The sequence below is a fragment of the Leucoraja erinacea genome, chromosome 2, assembly GCF_028641065.1.
Source record: "Leucoraja erinacea ecotype New England chromosome 2, Leri_hhj_1, whole genome shotgun sequence".
Taxonomy (NCBI): Eukaryota; Metazoa; Chordata; class Chondrichthyes; order Rajiformes; family Rajidae; genus Leucoraja; species Leucoraja erinaceus.
In genome coordinates, this window is record NC_073378.1 from 53,285,810 (window position 1) to 53,305,403 (window position 19,594).

The 19,594-nt window shown below is 41.8% G+C and overlaps 1 protein-coding gene across 5 annotated transcripts in view; it reads right to left on the reverse strand.

The window, feature by feature from the left end:
• The window catches only part of tpk1 (thiamin pyrophosphokinase 1), a 349,575-nt gene that overhangs the window by 91,389 nt on the left and 238,592 nt on the right, over positions 1-19,594 (reverse strand). The gene's annotated exons all lie outside the window — the stretch shown is intronic.

Genomic DNA, 19,594 nt, shown 5'->3' on the forward strand with positions numbered 1-19,594 from the left:
CAATATCCCATCTTTTTATTTATTTTTGACCATACATTTGTGCCAATCGATACTTATTATAATTATTATTTTATCTTTATTATTTATCCTGCAAATCTGCTTAATTTTTGGATATATATCGTATATTATTGTATGTGTTTTAAAGCAATTCATGTAGATTTTATGTACAGTTTATTACTAGTCACATAATTTTTATTCTACGAACTTTAGCCCGTAACAACCATTCCATCCACCCTCCTTCATTGCAACACAGTTGTTCCTCAAACATTTTGTGGTTACATTTTGTTTAATAGAAAAACTCATTTTGATACATTGTATCCTCCAGGCAGAGGCAATGTTCCTAATGGACACACTATTGATTTTTAGCTAAACATTGATTTGTAAATCTGACATATACTCCAAAGAGTCAATGACATTACAGTCAAAATTTGTAAATATTCACCTCTACAATATTTTATTAACAATCCTGTTACCCATGTAAGCCATGCCTCTATGCTTCCTAAAATAACTGGATTCTCTGCAAGTTATTTTTCATTCACACATTTGAATATCACGCTCTGCTGATACAGCCTAAATTCTTAATTTGTTCCATTATATTTATTAGGGCTTTTATTAGTGCTACTGCCATGTTACATCACTGTATCCAATCATTTCCTATTTTCTCTTCCTTTCTTTAATGCGTCCTGAAACCTTTTGTGATACTTTTCTGCAATTTCTAATAGTTCCCTTCTCGTCAGTTTATTAATTTAAAACCTTATTTATGACTCTAATTATCCCCTCTACAGCACTCTTCTCCCAGTGGGTGGCACGGGGACTGCAGGTAGACAAATGTTTCACAACTTCAGCAATACCGATTCTGTCCTAACCTTCGGTGCTGTTTGTGCTTAATTTACAATTTTTTCTTGTGACTGCAGAGGTTGCCCACCCTTGGATGCTCTGGCTTTCTTCCCAAGTTACAAAGTGCTGGAGTAACTCAGCAGTTCAGGCAGCATTCATGGAGGAAATGGGTAGGCCACGTTTCAGGTCAGGACCTTTCTTCAGGCTGATTGTAGTAGGAGGGAGAAATCTGGAAAAGAGGTGGGGTTCGGTCAAAGTTGGAAAATGATAGGTAGATACAGGTGAGGGAGGTTTGATGGGCAGACAAAAGCTGGATATGAAAAGGAGACAAAAGTGTGTCAGATAAGGAGAGATGAAGTAAATGTATTGGTATATAGTTGGAAGGGGACAGGTGTTACAGTAAATAGTTGGTGTAAATCACTCCAAGTGTTAAGGGACACGAGTGGAAGAATTGGTTAGCGGGAAGTGAGTGGGGAAATGGGATAGAAGAAGTTACTCTGAGTGGTAGCAGAGACCAAATAGCCTACTTCTATGTAGTAAGATAATATGAGCCCAGCTCAGGTGCAGCCCATTTCACTATCTCAACTCCTTGTTACAGTGCTGGCAATCATGCCACATGGAATGGCTGCAGATCATTGGATGCAGGGCGGCAGAGTAACTAAGCGGTAGAACTAATGCCTTACAGCACGAGAGACCTAGGTTCTATCCTGACTACGGGTGCTATCTGTGTGGAATTTGTACGTTCTCCCGGTGACCTGCGTGGGTTTTCTCCGAGATCTTCGGTTTCCTCCCACACTCCAAAGACGTACAGGTTTGTAGGTTAATAGGTTTGGTGTAAATGTAAAAATTGTCCTTAGTGTGCGTAGGGTAGTATTAATGTGTGGGGATTGCTGGTCAGTGCAAACTCGATGGGCCGAAGGGCCATTTTCATTTCCGCGTTGTATCTCTAAACTAAAAAACGAATCCAACGCAACAAGAGCAGAAAAAGTAATTAGTAGTGGACATGTGCAAATGAACAGTGTCATGTTTTAAATAGCTCTTCACTTCAGGACTGTCAATACATTCTTAGGATACAATCATTTATTTTATTATTTTTCAAAAATTCAATGAATTTGCTCAGAGCTCACAATCTACTCAATCTTAAAAATTGATATTTTCAATGCACTGCTGTGTAAAACTAACATCCATTTAATTCCTATGCCAACATAGAAATAGATAGTGCACCTCAAAACGACTCCAATATCAATTATTCTTTCTTTAAGATTTTCTGGGAGCAATAAAGCAATATATAATTGGAAACTCCCGCTTTCTTTACTGAAGTTAAAATGAATTAAATAAATATATGTAACTTCTTTGTTCCTTTTAAAGAATTCAAAATACCTGGAATATTATTCTTAGTAAAGGAAAGCTAGGATTTCTTAAATGATTAAAGGGACAATAGATTCCAATTTTTTATTTAAATCTCAAATATTCAGTTTAGTTTAGTTTAGAGATACAGGCCCACCGGGTCCACACCGCTCAACAATCCCCGCACATTAACACTATCCTACACCCACAAGGGACAATTTTTACATTTACCAAGCCAATTAACATAAAAACCTGTACGTCTTTGGAGTGTGGGAGGAAACCAAAGATCTCGGAGAAAACCCATGCAGATCACGGGGAGAACGTACAAACTCCGTACAGACAGCACCTGTAGTCAGGATTGAACCCGGGTTTCCGACGCTGCATTCGCCACGGGACACCGAGGGGACATGGGTGAGGGATGAGGGATCCATCTAAGACAAAGGGGAAACACCCTGCTAAATAAATAAATGATCTCAGAAGCATCTTGGGAGCAGATGCGGCAGGGACGGGGGAAACTAGAGTTTTGCAAGAGGCAGGGTGCGAGGAAATGTCGTCAAGATAACTGTGGGAGCCAGTAAGTTTGTAGTAAACGTCAGTCGATAGTCTATACCCTGTGATGGGATGGGCAGAAGGGCCTGCTTTCACTCTGTATGTATAAAGTCTAAGAATAGATACAGGTGATTTGTATTTATTGTTATAGCATAGTAACTTACACAACTTTACAAAAATCTAAAATCTGCCTTTAACATGTTGATGAATTATCTAAAATAACTTAACCTTTGCATTGTAGTTCAAACAATAATGAAAAAGGTTTGCTTATTACATTTATTCAAGGGATATGGGGAGAAGGCAGGCACGGGTTATTGATAGGGGATGATCAGCCATGAGAGTGGTGAATCTGTGGAATTCTCTGCCACAGAAGGTAGTTGAGGCCAGTTCATTGGCTATATTTAAGAGGGAGTTAGATGTGGCCCTTGTGGCTAAAGCGATCAGGGAGTATGGAGAGAAGGCAGGGATGGGGTACTGAGTTGGATGATCAGCCATGATCATATCGAAGGGCCGAATGGCCTACTCCTGCACCTAATTTCTATGTTTCTATGATCACAATGAATGGTGGTGGTGGCTCGAAGGGCCAAATGGTCTCCTCCTGCATCTATTTTCTATGTTTCGAAATATGACAGGCTAAAAAATTGTATAATACAGTAATAGACAGTTAGTTAAATGTCCTTGTGAAGCTTCCAGTTTTCTGACCTTTCATGTATTTGCCCAAGTGTGTTCTCAAGTATGGTACACAAAAACGCTGCATTAACTAGGAATGATGCTATTGTTTGAATTTTCATTCAGGGTCCTAAATTACTGGCAAGAATATAATTTTATATGATACCAATCATGGATTAAATTCAGTAACGGTGGCGCAGCGGTAGAGTTGCTGGGCCGGAGACCTGGGTTCGATCCCGACGTAGTTTGTACGTTCTCCCTGTGACCGAGTGGGTTTTCTCCGAGATCTTCGGTTTCCTCCTACGCTCCAAAGACGTAGAGGTATGTGGGTTAATTGGCTTGGTGTATGTGTAAAATTCTCCCTCGTGTGTGTAGGAGAGGGTTAATGTGCGGGGATCGCTGGTCGGCATGGACTCGGAGGGCCATAGGGCCTGTTTCAGTGCTGTATCTCTAAACTGAACTAAACTGAACTAAACTAAACTAAACAAAACTAAACCAATATGAAAATCATTCAACATCTTTGTCTTTGGAATATTTTAATTTTATACATCCTTTGTAATGAAGCTGATTGAAAGCAAAGTAAAAGGTGTTTAATATTTCGTCAAGGTATTTAATCTATATGCGTAATATCCTGGTTCAGATTTTGGTCTAATGCGCCCAGGATTTCTTCATACTGATGCAATCTTTAATTTCAGATATTGTACATCAAGTAGCCCTTTAGTGAGATAGAAATTATGATTTATCAACCTCAAGCGACAGAAATCAATATTCTACTTTTCTATTGGGGCTTGAGATTACCGTTGGGGCAGATTATTTAGAATTGGACATTTGTACGATGACTCATAACTGGAGAAGCTTGTGACTTCTGCACATTTAGGTTTAAAGAATTTTGCCCATGAGCTTGCTGGAATTGCCAAATTGATAGCTGGGATCTTTGTTAACTAACTTGCCTCAACTATCTCCTCTGACAGCTCGTTCCATATACCCACCACCCTTTGCTACTTAACAAAAGCAAGAGAAGAAGGTAAGGGGTTATTCTGAAAGAAAGCATGGGTCATTTGTCTCAGAAGCACACAATGTATGGTCACTCTGCAATATTGTAGGTGACATTATCACAAGAAATGAAGTCAAGCACACAGAGGCGAAGTGCCAGGCATCCACGTTTCTAGGCCAGAGAGGTTTGGAATAAGATGTCACTTTTGTGAAGCCAATGAAGAAGCAATGTAAATCAGGCAGGTAAGACTATTGTAGCTGGAACATGTTGGCCAGTGTAGGCAGGTTGGGCCGAAGGGCCTATTTCCACGCTGTAAGACTCTATGACCCTAACTGTAGTATCCACAGCGCCGTTGACCTCATCTCATCTATTTTTCATCCCTCTGCTCTCACCCTTTCCCCTCTCGGACAGAGCAAGAACAGAGTTCACTTTCCCTTCCACCCCACAAGCCTCCATATTCACCAGATCATGCTTCACAATGTCAGCAATTCCAACTCCAGATACACATTACCTTCTGTTCCCCTCTCAGTTTTCCAAAGGGATTGCTTCCTTTGCAATAGTCTGGTCCACTCTTCTATCACTACCGATCACTCCCCATCTTATGTCATTTTTCGATACAACTATAGGACAATGTACTTTTACCGAAGATAGACACAAAAGACTGGAATAACTCGGTGGTCAGACAGCATCTCTGGAGAAAATGAATTGGTGACGTTTCAGTTCGAGACCCTTCTTCAGACTAAGAGTCAGGGGAAAGGGTCTGAAGAAGGGTCTCGAACTGAAACGTCACCAATTTCTTTTCTCCAGAGATGCTGTCTGACCGCCGAGTTATTCCAGTTTTTTGTGTCTATCTTTGGTAAAAGGGAAGACGTTGATTATAGAGAGATATAGAACAAATGAATGAAAGAAATGTAAAAAAGTAATGATGGTAAAGGAAACACCATTGTTAGCTGTAGGCCAGATGAAAATGAGTTACAGACAATGAGACTCAACAAGATGACTTTTAAAGTAGTACAACAACCTGGGTGGGGGAGAGACAGAGAGAGAGGGGATGCAAGGGTTACTTAAAGTTAGAGAAATCAATATTCATATCACTGGGGTGTAAGCTGCCCAAGCGAAATATGAGGTGCTGTTGTTCCAATTTGCGTTCGGCCTCACTCTGCCAATGGAGGAGGCCTATGACTGAAAGATCAATGTGGGAATGGGAAGGGGAATTAAATTGTTTGGCAACCGGCAGATCAGGCAGGCCCAAGCGGACTGCAGCGAAGGAGTTCAGTGAAACATATGCCCAGTCTACATTTGGTCTCGCCAATGTTTTTCTACCTCTCGTTTTCCACCATCCAGGAACCCAAACAGGTTTCCCAAGTGTAGCAACAATTCATTCGCACTCCTTCTGACCTAATGTATTGTGTTCAGTGTTCACAATATGATCTCCTCTGCATTCTTGGAAGTGTCATTTCTTTGTTGAAATTACTTCTTATGGTATCTGATAAAATTATACAAGCTTAGGGCTCATTTCATCACAGCTTATTCTTGCGGTAGGTAACCAAAGTATTCATCTCAACAATGAATAAAGACATTAAGGGAGCCTGGAATGATAGCTGGTCATTTGACATGATTTTTCAAGAGGTTTGTATATGTTTTGATTCACATTATCCAGCATGTGAGCTGTAATAGGATTTATTGTGCTGTGTTCAATTTAACTTCTGACTTGACAGGTTCGGCACAAGCAGCAGTTTCAATGACACTATTTTAATTAGCTTATGATAATCTATCTAAATATACAATTGGAAGCTATGGGTAAACCTCAGGAATTTGATTTTCAGCTCAATAAAACTTGGCATCCTGAGATAAATGCAGAATAAAAAAAGACACGATCTTCATGACACTGAGAAAACAAGATCTAGATTCAACATTCCCAGCACAGTGTTTCCAAAGGCAACCGACAGGCGAAAAAGTGGCCTGCAAGATCTTGCATTCATAATAGATGCTCAAACTCTGTGCCAGGAATGGAAAGTTACAAAGTTTACCCCAGGAATGTTGTTGTGTGATGTTTTCATTCTGCTCACGAGTACTAATTCTCACCATCGACGGCACCACTGTCTCCCCATCTCCCAAGGCCCGCAACCTTGGCGTGATCTTTGATTCCACCCTCTCTCTTGAGCCTCACATCTGCCATGTCATTAAAACCTCCTTCTTTCATCTCCGCAACATCGCCAAACTCAGACCCTCTCTCACACCTCCCGCTGCTGAAAGACTCATCCATGCCTTCATCTCCTCCCGACTGGACTACTGCAACTCACCTCTCCTTGGCATCAACTCCAACTGGTCCAGAACGCAGCCGCCCGACTCATCACCCACACCAAATCCTGGCATCACATCACTCCAGTCCTCAAACAACTTCACTGGCTTCCCATCTCCCACCGGATCACCTACAAAATCCTGATCCTCACCTACAAGGCCCTCCACCATCTGGCCCCCCCATATCTCACTGACCTCGTCTCCCCCTACCAACCCTCACGGTCCCTCAGATCCACATCAGCTGGTCTCCTCTCCATCCACAAGTCCAACCTCCGCAGTTTTGGGGACAGAGCCTTCTCCAGGGCAGCTCCCAGGCTCTGGAACTCCCTCCCCCAACTGATCCGCAATTCCGTGTCCCTCACCATCTTCCAGTCCCGCCTCAAGACCCATCTCTTCACCTCTGCCTATCCTTAGCCCAACGTCCCCCTCCCTTTTCATCTGTGCTTGAATTGCCTCATATTGTGTTTTGAATTGTATTCTGTCTTTACTTTGTGTACTAGTCATGTCTCTACTATTTATTTCATTCCCCTTACATGTTTTTCCTCTACCTGCTAAATTTTTGTAAGGTGCCCTTGAGACTCTTGAAAGGTGTCCATAAATAAAATGTATTATTATTATTATTATTATTATTAATTGCAAGACAGAATATAAAGTAGAAAGCTGTCAGTGTGATGACTCCTGCTGATAATTAAAGTCATGCTTTAGAAAGCAATAGTCAGGTGGAAGCTTTTAAACCCATTACTGATTCCAGGTGGAGTTTCCAGGTGGAGACCCCAGGAGCAATGTGGTCACAGAAAGTTGGTGATTTCATGTGGTTACTCATCTGACTCCGAGAAATGGTATAGGTCCCACGCAATCAAACATTTTTTTTTATCAGGTATTGCTAGAAATTAATGTAACACTTAAACATAGTATTCTGCACATTTTGTCTTAGAAAAGGCATCATATAGCGCAGAAACAGACCCTTCAGCCCACCATGTCAACCATCAAGTATCCGACTATATACAGTAAATCCTATTTTCTAGAAATTGACCTTTAGCCTTCTATGCCTTGGTGATTAAAGTGTTCATCCAGATACTTCTTAAATTATGTGAGTCTCCCCCTTCAGCTCTCCCTCATGCAATGAGTTTCTGATTCCAGCCACTCTCTGCCAACATTCTTCCCTGGAACACATGTAAACATTCTACCCCTTACTTTAAACATATGCCCTCTGATTTTACCATTTACGGTTTCAAAGGTTTCAAATGTATTTTATTGTCACATGTACCAAGGTACAATGATATGAGAATTACCATACAGCCATACGGAAAAAAAAATCAACAAGACACACAACTACATAACAGTTAACATAAACATCCACCACAGCAGATTCCCCACATTCTTCACTGTGATCGAAGGCAAAAAAGTTCAATCTTCTTCCTCTATATTTACAGAGAGTAATAGTGGAAAGGTGTTATTCTGACTGGAGGTCTGTGGTCAATGATGTTCCACAGAGATCCTTGCTAGGACCTCTGTTGTTTGTGACACATGTGGAGGATTTGAACGTAAATGTGGATGGATTGGTTAGTAAGTTTACAGATGAAACCAACATTGGTGGAGTTGTAGACAGTAAGTCGACTGTCAAAGGATAAAGTAAATTTTAGATCAGTTACAGTTACAGATGGATGGAGAAATAGCAGATGGAGTTTAATCCAAACAAGTGTGAGGTCTTTAATATAACGGGAATATATATAGTTAATGACAAGAGCCTTAACAGTATTGATGTACAGAGAGATCTTGTGGTCCTGCTCCACAGCTCCCTGAAAGTGACAAGTAGATAGAGCGGTAAAGAAGACAAATTACATGCTTGTCTTCAATGGATGAGGCAATGAGAACGTGAACATTGGGGCCCCTGTGTTGCCCACTATCTGATGTATTCAAGAGAGTTATATATAATGGAATCAAGGGATATGGGGAGAAAGCAGGAATGGGGTACTGATTTTAGATGATCACCAATGATTATATTGAATGGTGGTGCTAGCTCAAAGGGCCGAATGGCCTAATCCTGCACCTATTTTCCATGTTTCTATGTTTCTAAGAGACAGGAAGTCATGTTACGTCACTTTTGGATAATAGTGGGCTGTTCTGATCGAGTCATTACTTGAAGGATGGAGAGGCTTTGGAGATGGTGTAGAACAGGTTTACTAGAATGCTGCCAGGATTAGATGGTATTTGCTACAATGAGAGGTTGGATGAACGGATTATTTTCTCCGGAATGTCGAAGGTTGAGGGGAGATCTGATATGTATATAAGTTGCTAAGTTCAGATGGCTTCCTCAAATCTCTCTCACAACTTATTTTCCTCACAAATTTATTTAAATCCTACCTCTTTGAGTTGTTGGTGCCCTTTTTATATGTGTTGGAGACTTCTGATTACCATCTTGGGATATTAGAGATTTTACATAAAGGGAGATTGTGGAATCATAGGTGATTTATATTCAACAGGCCTACAAATATCATTTGTTTCTATAAGCCAGGGAAAAAACATAAATTCTGTAAAGTCTAAAGCCATGCAAACCACTGAGAACTTCAATTTAAAGCAAAAGATAATTGCCTGACATTGGAAGATAATGGGTGCACTTGTCTTTCTCATTTAAGTAGCAACATGAGATGCTAAAACAGAGCATCTTGAAAAAAAATTAGATTGAGCTGAGTCAACTTCTTTATGGAAGGAAAAACATTTTCAGCTGATCTACCAGAATTATTTGCAGTTATTAATGCTGTTAATGCTTTTAGAACATCATAAGGCTTTTTAATATGAGTGTATGGGGGACAAAGAAGAAGGCATCGGTGGTAACTAACTTTTTTTATATCCATGGGAAGCGTAACCTTTCCCTCATGCGTGGTTTTCATGAATACTTGAGTATAGGTATAAAGAGTTTTATTTGTGTTGAATTGTGTTTTGGCGAACCAGCACCTACAATATTGTGAAGTTCTGATCTCCTTACAAAGATGTACTTACCATTTAGGTAGTGGAGCAATTAATTAGAGGAGTTAAAGAAGTGGCAGGTTTGCTGCATGAGGAACGATTGTCCAGTCTAGTTATGTGTTCATGAGAGTTTAGAAGATTCAGAAGAGATTTAGAAACTTAGAACTTAGAAACAACTTAGAAACAACTTAGAAACAACTTAGAAACAGGGCATTTGGCCCACCATGTCCATGTTATGCCTTAAAATCCCAGATGCCTGCATTCATTCAATAATCCTTGATTATTCAAGTGCCTATCCCAATTCCTCTTATGTGTTGTTGCTGATCTTGCTTCCATTACCTCCTCTGGTAGCTCATTCCAGATACCAACTACTCTTTATGTGAAAAAAGTATGCCACAGATCTCCTTCATACCTCTTCTCACATACCTTAAACCAATGCCCTAGCTTTACACATTTGTACCATGGGTAAGAGACCGGATATTTACCCGATTTACATGGAGAGGGCGAGTAGAAGGGGGAGGGGAGTGTTTTTAGAAGTTAGCTAAAATTAGAGAATTCAACATTTATACTAGTGGGTTGTAAGCTTCCCAAGAAAACTATGAGGTGTTGTTCCTCCAATTTGTGTGTGGCCTCACTATGCCAATGGAGGAGGCCCAGCATAGAAAGATCAAAGGGAATGGGAAAGGGGAGTTAAAATGGTTAGCAACCAGGAGATCCAGTAGGCCTTGGTGGATCGAGCATATGTATTCAGCGAAACAGTCGCCGAGTCTATGCTTGGTCATACCATTGTACAGGAGGCCACATCAGGAACACTCCGGATTCAATAGGTTTGGTTGAAGGAGGTACATGTGAACCTCTGTCTCACCTGGAGAGACTGTCCGGGTCCCGGAATGGAGTAGAGGAAGGAGTATATAAGGACAGGTGTTTCATCTCCTGCGGTTGCAGGGGAAAGTACCTGGGGAGGGGGTGGTTTGGGTGGGAAGGGAAATGGTGAACCAAAGAGTTGCAGAGGGAACGGTCTCAGCGGAAGGCAAAATGGGGTGGAGATGGGAAGATGTGACCAGTTGTGAAATCACTTTGTAGATGTCGGAAATGTGTTGGATACAGAGGACGGTGGGGTGATAGTTGAAGACCAGGGGAACTCTGTCCTTGTCACATCTGGGTGGAGGAGGAGCAATTGGGACACCGAGGAGAAACGAGTGGGGAAGCATCTATGACACAAGGGGGGGGGACCACATCAACTAAATAATGAGGACAATGCAAATGTCCTTGTATGGAAAACATGATCTTGATAGCAGATGCAGTGGAGACGGAGGAATTGAAAAGGCATAGCATCTTTGCGAGAGGAGGGGTGGGAAGAAATGTAATCCAGGTAACTGTGGGAGTTGGTGCATTTGTAGTAGATCCAGAAAACTGAGGTTTTCTCCAGAGCAATTGCAATGGTCAAACTCCATCAATGAATTTTAAAATACATTGTTGTGTCTCCAAATGTGTGTTAGTCCAAGAACATCCATTGTTTACAAAGTTGTCTGCAAATGCTTCCACATGGTGGCACTGTAAAGAGCAATTCAGAATATTTCTCACAAACACAATTGTGCTTTGAGCCTCAAAGATTCATTTGTAATTGTGGCTAATCCTCACGGTTGAGGTACCGTGAGAGAGGAGGGAAAGAACAATGGAGGACTTGGCGCTGGAGGGGGGAGAACAGTGGACAATGGGGAGGGGGAAAGGACAATGGGAACCCGGTGTGGGGGAACAAAAGGAGGAGCCGGCATGCTTTGTAACATTGCCAGCGCCATAGGTGGTCGCTATTTGTATACATTGTGTATGCAAGCAAAGAATCTCACTGTGACAATAAAGTATTACTATTCCTAATCTGTGAAAAATGCAATATAAATTGTTCATTGCCTTCTTTGATATATAGTAATCCCATGTTTAATGAAGCATTTTAATGATGCTATAGTATCAATACACATACAATTCACTGAGATTGCTTTCCATTTATGGCTAAATGGATGTCAATTTATATCTTGTCCTGTGTATTTGATTCTGATAATCTGGACTCGTCCAGTGACTGCTGTGAAAGGACAGCTGACAACATGGGAAAGTCCACGTGACAGCTTGGAGAGACAGCTGACAGGAGGGAACAGACCCCACTGGGGCCGTCATGGGCTAGCTACCCATGACAGCAGTCCCCAACGCTGTTTCAGTTAGTTGGAGACACCCGCTAAATGCTACTAAAAGTAAACTAAAGAAAATACCCCTAGAGCCTGCGAGAGCGGGGGCGCAAGATGGCTCACCGATTGATAACACGGTTACAGACCCAGGAACGGAAACGACTACGGACAAGGAGAGCATGGCACATGAGAGAGACATCCACAACAGCTGCGGGACACAAACTTCAGGTGTGCATTTGTGGTTGGGAGAAAATAACATCAGTGAAGGGCTTGAAGATCCACCAAGGGAAGAAAAAGTGCTTGAGAGAGCAGAGACATGGGCCTCGCATTGACCAGTACTTCTTACGAAGCAACAGTCAAATCAGTCGAGTGAAGCACAGCGACGGGACTCAAACCAAAGTTCGCAGAGCATCAGCACCCATATCACTGAAGAGGGCACAGAAATGCCGGTGGAGGAGCCCACGCAACAACTACAAAGACCTCCATTGGAGGGAAAGATCAAAGGGCACAAACCTGGAGTGAAATGCCCCAAAGCTGTTGAAAAGAAAGAGTGGGAGACGGTCAACAGTGACCTTATACATATCTTGGAGCAACAAGCGGGCACAGCAGTGGAAAAGCTTGAAAGGATGGGCAACACAATCTACAGCTACGGAGAAGAACGGTTTGGGGTGAGTAAAGGGAGAGGTGGAAAGAAATTACCAACACCAACCAAGTCCAGGAGGCAGCAGGAGATCGAGAGGCTAATCAGAGAGAGGAGACAGTTGAAAAAGCAATGGAAAAAAGCAACTGACACAGAGAGAGAAGGTATCATGCTACTCCAAGAGGACATCAAGAGCCGATTGGCAACCTTGCGAAAAGCAGAGAACTTGAGGAAACTTCGCAAGAAGAAAGAACACACAAGAACATGGTTCTACAAAGACCCTTTCAAGTTCATCAAAGACCTCTTCGCAAAGGAAAAAAGTGGAACTTTGAAAACTTCAAAACGGGAATTGGAGGAACACCTGGAAAAGGCCCACCAAGACACGAAAAGGCATGAGCAGTTAGTCATCCCACATGACATCCCGCCTATTCAACCACCTGAATTCAAGCTCCGGGGCCAAACGGAGTACCATACAAGCTCTACAAGAACGCACCGGATGTGTTACGCTTTCTATGGAAGCTCATGAGGGTGGTGTGGAAGAAGCAAACAATACCTAAGGCGTGGCGAAGGGCCGGTGGCGTGCTAATACCTAAAGAAAAGGATGCGTCAGACATCAGCCAATTCCGGCCAATATGTCTCCTCAACGTCGAGGGAAAAATCTTTTTCAGCATTGTATCACAAAGGCTGTCCACCTATCTGGTAACAAACAAGTACATTGATACATCTGTACAGAAAGCAGGAATTCCAGGATTTTCGGGCTGCTTGGAGCATACAAGCATGATCTGGCACCAGATCCAAGCAGCTAAGAAGGAGAAGAGAGACCTACATGTGATCTTCCTCGATCTGGCCAATGCATTTGGTTCAGTTCCCCATGAACTCCTTTGGGAATCTTTTGCCTTTTTCCATGTATCAGAGCTCATCATCACACTGGTCAAGAGCTATTTCCAAGACCTGCAGCTGTGCTTCACAACAGCTGACTTCAGTACAACATGGCAGCGCTTGGAGGTAGGCATCATGGCAGGCTGCACAGTCTCACCCTTGGCCTTTACAATGGCCATGAAAGTCATCATCAGGGCCTCAAAATGGGTGGTGGGCGGTGAACGAACCAGGGCTGGGCTCCGTCTGCCACCCATCAGGGCATACATGGACGACATGACAACACTAACCACTACTGCAGCATGCACCAAGCGGCTACTTGGAAAGCTGCAGGAGAACATCAAGTGGGCCCGAATGAAAATTAAACCAAGTAAATCTCGAAGCATCTCCATAGTCAAGGGGGTGCTTAAGAGACACAAGGTTCTGCATCGGTGACGACCCAATACCAACAGTGTCTGAGCAGCCAGTTAAAAGCCTGGGCAGGTGGTACAACGCAAGTCTCAAGGACAAAGAGCAGGTGCAACAACTAAGGCAAGAAATTGTCAACGGCCTGGAGAACATCAATCAGACCCTACTGCCTGGGAAACTGAAGCTCTGGTGCCTACAGTTTGGTCTCCTTCCTCGGACAATGTGGCCACTGACCGTTTATGAAGCCCCAATAACAACTGTGGAGAAGATGGAGCGAACCATAACTTCATACGCGAAGAAATGGCTCGGGGTCCCACGATGTCTAACTAACCTCGGCCTATATGGCAAAGGGGTCCTGGAACTACCTCTCACTAGTCTAACAGAGGAATACAAGTGTTCTAAAGTAAGACTCCAGATCAGTGCTGTTGCGCCGCCCCTAGTAACTGGCCAGAAGTGGACACCATCTGATGCAGTACAGCAAGCTTCATCAGCCCTGAGGCCCAAAGACATCGTGGGGCAAGTCCAGCAGGGAAGAGGAGGCTTTGGCCTTACGACAAGTAAACCAACTTGGCGAAAGGCCACAACATCAGAGCGGAGGACAGGAGGAGTGGCGACAGGAGGAGGCAGCAAGAAGTGCAAAGGCGGTCTCTCTTGCCAAACAGGGGCAATGGATGCAGTGGGAAGGTGTGGAGTGGAGGAAGATCAGCTGGAAAGAACTATGGGAAATGGAAGCAAGCAAGATCAGCTTCATCATCAGAGCGACTTATGACGTGCTTCCATCACCAAAGAACCTCCATCAGTGGTACGGCGAGGATCCAACCTGTGCCCTCTGCCCAACTCCAGCGACCCTCAAACACATCATGGTAGGCTGCAAGACCAGCCTCACGCAAGGGAGATACACATGGCGGCATAATCAGGTACTAATCAGGTACTGAAAGAAGCAGCCGGTGGATTTGGCTCAAGCGGAGAGACCCATGCTGGGCCCCAAGTACGTCAGGGTGAATCTTTGGGACGGTGTGACACGGGACACGCGCTGAGGGCTGATCATCCTGCAGCGGGCCGCCCTTGTGGAGGGTGTATAGTGTTAAAAGGCCGAAACACCCAGTGATGCAAGGGTACACTACTGATGATGTGTCCTGTGCCCAACTGTCCTGAAGGTTACCCAGGCCAAGATATACGTACCCCCCCCCCCCCGCCCCCCACCGATGTTGAGCGTCTACCACTCTCAACAATCAACGAATGTCGTGAAATGCTCCCCACCTATTGGCACAAGGGACTTCTTAACATCTTGTCCTGTGTATTTGATTCTTCTTACCAATGTAAAATTGACTCCAGTCTATTAACTATAAAGATTTTATGCTGGCACTCAATTCTCAAACTTTGATCTTCTCTCAAAGTATGAATAAATTCATCCATACATAGAACTGGGAGATTAAGAAACTTTGGTCTAGCTTTTCAAACTGCGTTTGAGAATGTCCCAGTTGGTAAACTGTAAGGAGTACTATTATGCGAGATGTATATCCACTGTCACACACAATATTGTTAGCTGTCAATTTAGACACTTATCCAGTTATTTCACCACAATTCCCCATGAAGGAAGTAAAGAAAGAATTCTAATCTCTTCTGTCATGGCGATCATCTTCCATTTATATCTTCCAGAGATTGAGTTCAGACAGCAAAAAAATGTTTCTCCCTGTTAACTTCATCAGATTCTTTTCGTATTTTGACTTCCATCAGCAATTTACAGACCATTCCATCCCTAAGTGAAAACAACCTTACATGGTTTGGTATAAAAACAAACCGATGGAAGAAGTCCACAGGTCAAGCAGCTTCCCTGGAGGCCAAGCGATAGTAGACATTTTAGGTTGCGATCCTAGAGTTTCGAGGTAAGAAAACCAAGTTAAAGAGGTGAGAGGAAGAAGTGAGGCAAGGGCTGGTAAACAATAGGTGGGACCACGTGAGATGGGCATGAGGGGTGAAGCAGGGGGAAAGCTTTGAGATTGAAGCTGGTTGGACACAGATTAGGAAGAAAATTGGACAGAGGAGCCAGTTGAGGAGGGGTACGGGTAGAAACATGCCTAAAGGTGATACACGATACAGATAAGGGAGGGATGATGGGTAAATGGAACTAGATGGGGAAGGAAATAGGAAGTATCGGCCAAAGAAGAAGAAACCCAAGTGGATAGTGCCTAGGGATGAGGTGGTCAGGGAGTTTCCTCCCATCTATAGATAGTCTCCTGGTCCACATAGGTTCTCTCTCTCTTTGTTCACCTTTTCCATTCCCCACATACCTAGATTCATTATCCTATCACCTACCAGCCTCTGTATATAAATTGTAATGTTTCACCACGTCTCTACTCCAAAAATGTAATCATTTAGGGAACACATCCTTTCATTGTTCCTTCTAGATGTATTATTCATATTTCTCAACATGAAATTCATATCATCTCAGTCTGCCAATCCAATTTATGTCTTTGAAGTTGCTTATAGCTTATTTTCACAATTAACCATTCTTAATGCAAAATTCTAAAAAGCTAGTTCATTGATGCCACTTTCCTTGTGCAGCATCCAGTTTGGGATTAAACCACATCTCTCACTACCATGAGATGATATACTGCCACTTCAACTTTCATCTATTTTTATGATGTACATTTATTTTTTACTTGGATACAATCAAACCTTCCAGCTGTTTGACAGCATTGTTTATTTGACTCCCTTCTCATTTTTGATCACTCTGTTGTCTACTCCCCAAGAAGAACATTCATTCCAGCATTCCACCATAAAATAGTCTTGAAAAAAGCTGATTTATTCTGAAACTTACAGTTAATATGTGTAAACTGGCGCATACTTGTTTTTTTTCACAAAGAGCTTATTCTTGCAATTCAAAAACATGATGAATAACGAAAGGCCTGGATAGAGTAGATGTGGAGAGGATGTTTCCACTAGTGGAAGAGTCTTGGATCAGAGGGCAAAGTCTCAGATTAAAAGGACGTACCTTTAGAAAGGAGATGAGGATTTTTTTCGCCAGACGGTGGTAAATCTGTGGAATTCATTACCACAACCGTTGTGGAGGCAAAGTCTTTGTGTATTTTTAAGGCACAGATTGACAGGTTCTTGATTAGTATGGGTGTCAAGGGTTATGAGGAGAAGGCAGGAGAATGGGGTCGAGAGGGAAAGATAGATCAGCCATGATTAAATGGTGGAAAAGAATCGATGGGCCGAATGACTTAATTCTGCTCCTATGACGTATGGACTTTTACCAGGAGTCTCCAGGGCTTAAGTATTGTGAGCAAGACCATCTTTAATTCCACCACTCTCTGTAGCTTCTGTGCATTGGAATTGCCTTACTGGGCTATGATACAACCAGTCAGCATCCTTTCTATAGAGCATCTGCAAAAGTTTATTAGAGTATTCTGTGATATGCCGAATCCCTTTAAACTTTTAAGAAAGTAAAGCGTGCCTTCTTCATGATCACCTGTATGTGCTCGGCCATCTCATCCGAGATGTTAACGCCTCCTTCTGCTTTTGACCCACCAATTTAATGAGGCAAATGTAAGTAAATATATATTTTGTTCATAAGAATAGGAACAAGAACACATTGTAATTGGTGATTGGTAAAAATCTCAATATGATGAAAGTGTAATGAGTAGTTAAGACTGACTGAACTTTATTGCCTTCCATCACAGGGATCACTGTGGTGGATGTTTATGCTAAGTTCTATCGTTCTTCTTAATTGTGTTGTGTTCTTTTAATTTTATGGCTGCATGGTAACTCAAATATCACTGTACCTTAATTGGTGCATGTGACAATAAATGTAAATCTGAATCTGAGATCACTAGGAAAAAAGAAATGTATCGCTGAGTTTTGTAATTCAGGAAATAAGATGTAAAATAAAGTCCCATCGAATATGTTGAATAGCTTATTTTAACAGAAGAGTGCATTTCTGCAAGTGAACTATTATAAGAGGGATTATAAATAGCGAGATAAGTGATAGGAACATTAAATTAGAAAGTTATCAAGAATAAAGAGTTATTCATCTCTTGTCTAATAATTCTTATCAGCATTAGAAAGTCCTGGGATGGTGTGTAAGATATGAATTATAATGATGGGATTAGGAAGAAGGCTACAAACCTGAAATATTTTGCAGAATTGCACAATTTATCTGGTGGTTGATCATAATGTGGAATTCCCAGAAGCCAAACACCACATTTTTAAAAACAATTTTGTAAGGAATTGCTTAAAAACAGTATTAAATAGGGCTGTAAAGTAGCTTCAGTGTTGAATTAAAGCAGTAAATTTAAAGAAAATGTTAAATGAAAGTTCAGTCTTTAGTCGAGAAAAAAATTGTGCACTATGTTGCGTAAGCAGTAACTCTGTAGGTCTAACTCTGTAGGTCCATTCTCACTGCAGCCTCTAGTATGGCAACTGTTTTGCTCTTGATCGCCTAAACCTGCAGAGACTGGTGAACTCTCCAGTCCATCATAGTCTTGTCACTTCACTCCATCCAGTCCATCCAGTCCATCTTCATAGTGGGTTGCAACAGGAAGGCTGGTATCATTAAGGATGCCTGCTATTCTTGACATTCCCTTTTCTATTTTGTACCCTCTGGAAGAAGATACAGGAACTTGCCAGCCCAGTCATCCAAATTTCAGAACAGCTTCTTCCCCACGGCTCTCAGACGCCTGAACTTTCAGCTCGTTCACATTTCTTGCCCTTTCTCTTTCGTTAAACTCTAACTCTTTTGATTATTCCACATTAGTGTTTTTGCACACTATTTCAGATCGCACTACAAACCTAGCACCAGACAATTATGAGAGGCATAGATAGCGTAGACAGTCAACATTTTTTCCCCAGTATTAAAATACTAGAGGGCGTATGTTTAAAGTGAGAGACACAGTTTAAAGATGTGCAGGGCAGGTTTTTCTACATAGAGGGTGGTGAGTGCCTCAAATGAGCTGCTGGGGGTGGTGGTGGAGGCATAAAATAATGGCATTCAAGACTTTGGATAGGCATATGGATATGCAGAGAATAGAGGGATATGTATTATGTACAGGCAGATTGGAGTTGGGCTTGGCATCATGATTGGCCCAGACATTGTAGGCCATTGGACATGTTCCCGTGCTGTATTGTTCAATAATCTATTAATATATACAATTTACTCTGTGTGATTCCTGCAGCAAACAATTTAATTGCACAATATGACAAAGAACTGGCTCTGATTGAAATTTGTCCCCAAGTTATTAAAATAAATTTGTTACATTCCTTTCCAATCACAAATTTTATTATTAAAGCTATAAAATTAGAACACTTTCTAACAAGGGATCAAAATCATTGCTACCTGATTCTGTATTCATATCCACTCATTGTATGACACAAATAATAATTCAATGTATTATCTCATGTCATTTTCAAAGCAGAAATTGTGTTTTATATTATACGAACGTTTAACACATTCAAATAAAATAACTTAACACCTCTTAAAGTATGTCCCAAGTTTTAGTTTTATGATATTCCCTTGCCTATAAGAACTTCAATACTTTGGAAAATTACTTCAGCATTATTGAGTATACAGTACATTTACTTTCTGTAGTTATTATGCATCCCTGTTATTTATTTCTTATTCCCCTTCTATTCTAAGCATGTGAACACATGTGAGCAAGCTGAAAATGTATTCACAAGTTTCCATTAGAACAGGATTTACAATGGAATCACCATTGGTTTGAAATGTATTATTAATGGCTTCTTGTAAAAAGATTTCCCTGGAAGACAAAATGATTATAGCTTTTAACACTGCACATGACAGTAAACAGCATGTTCTCCTACGTTTTG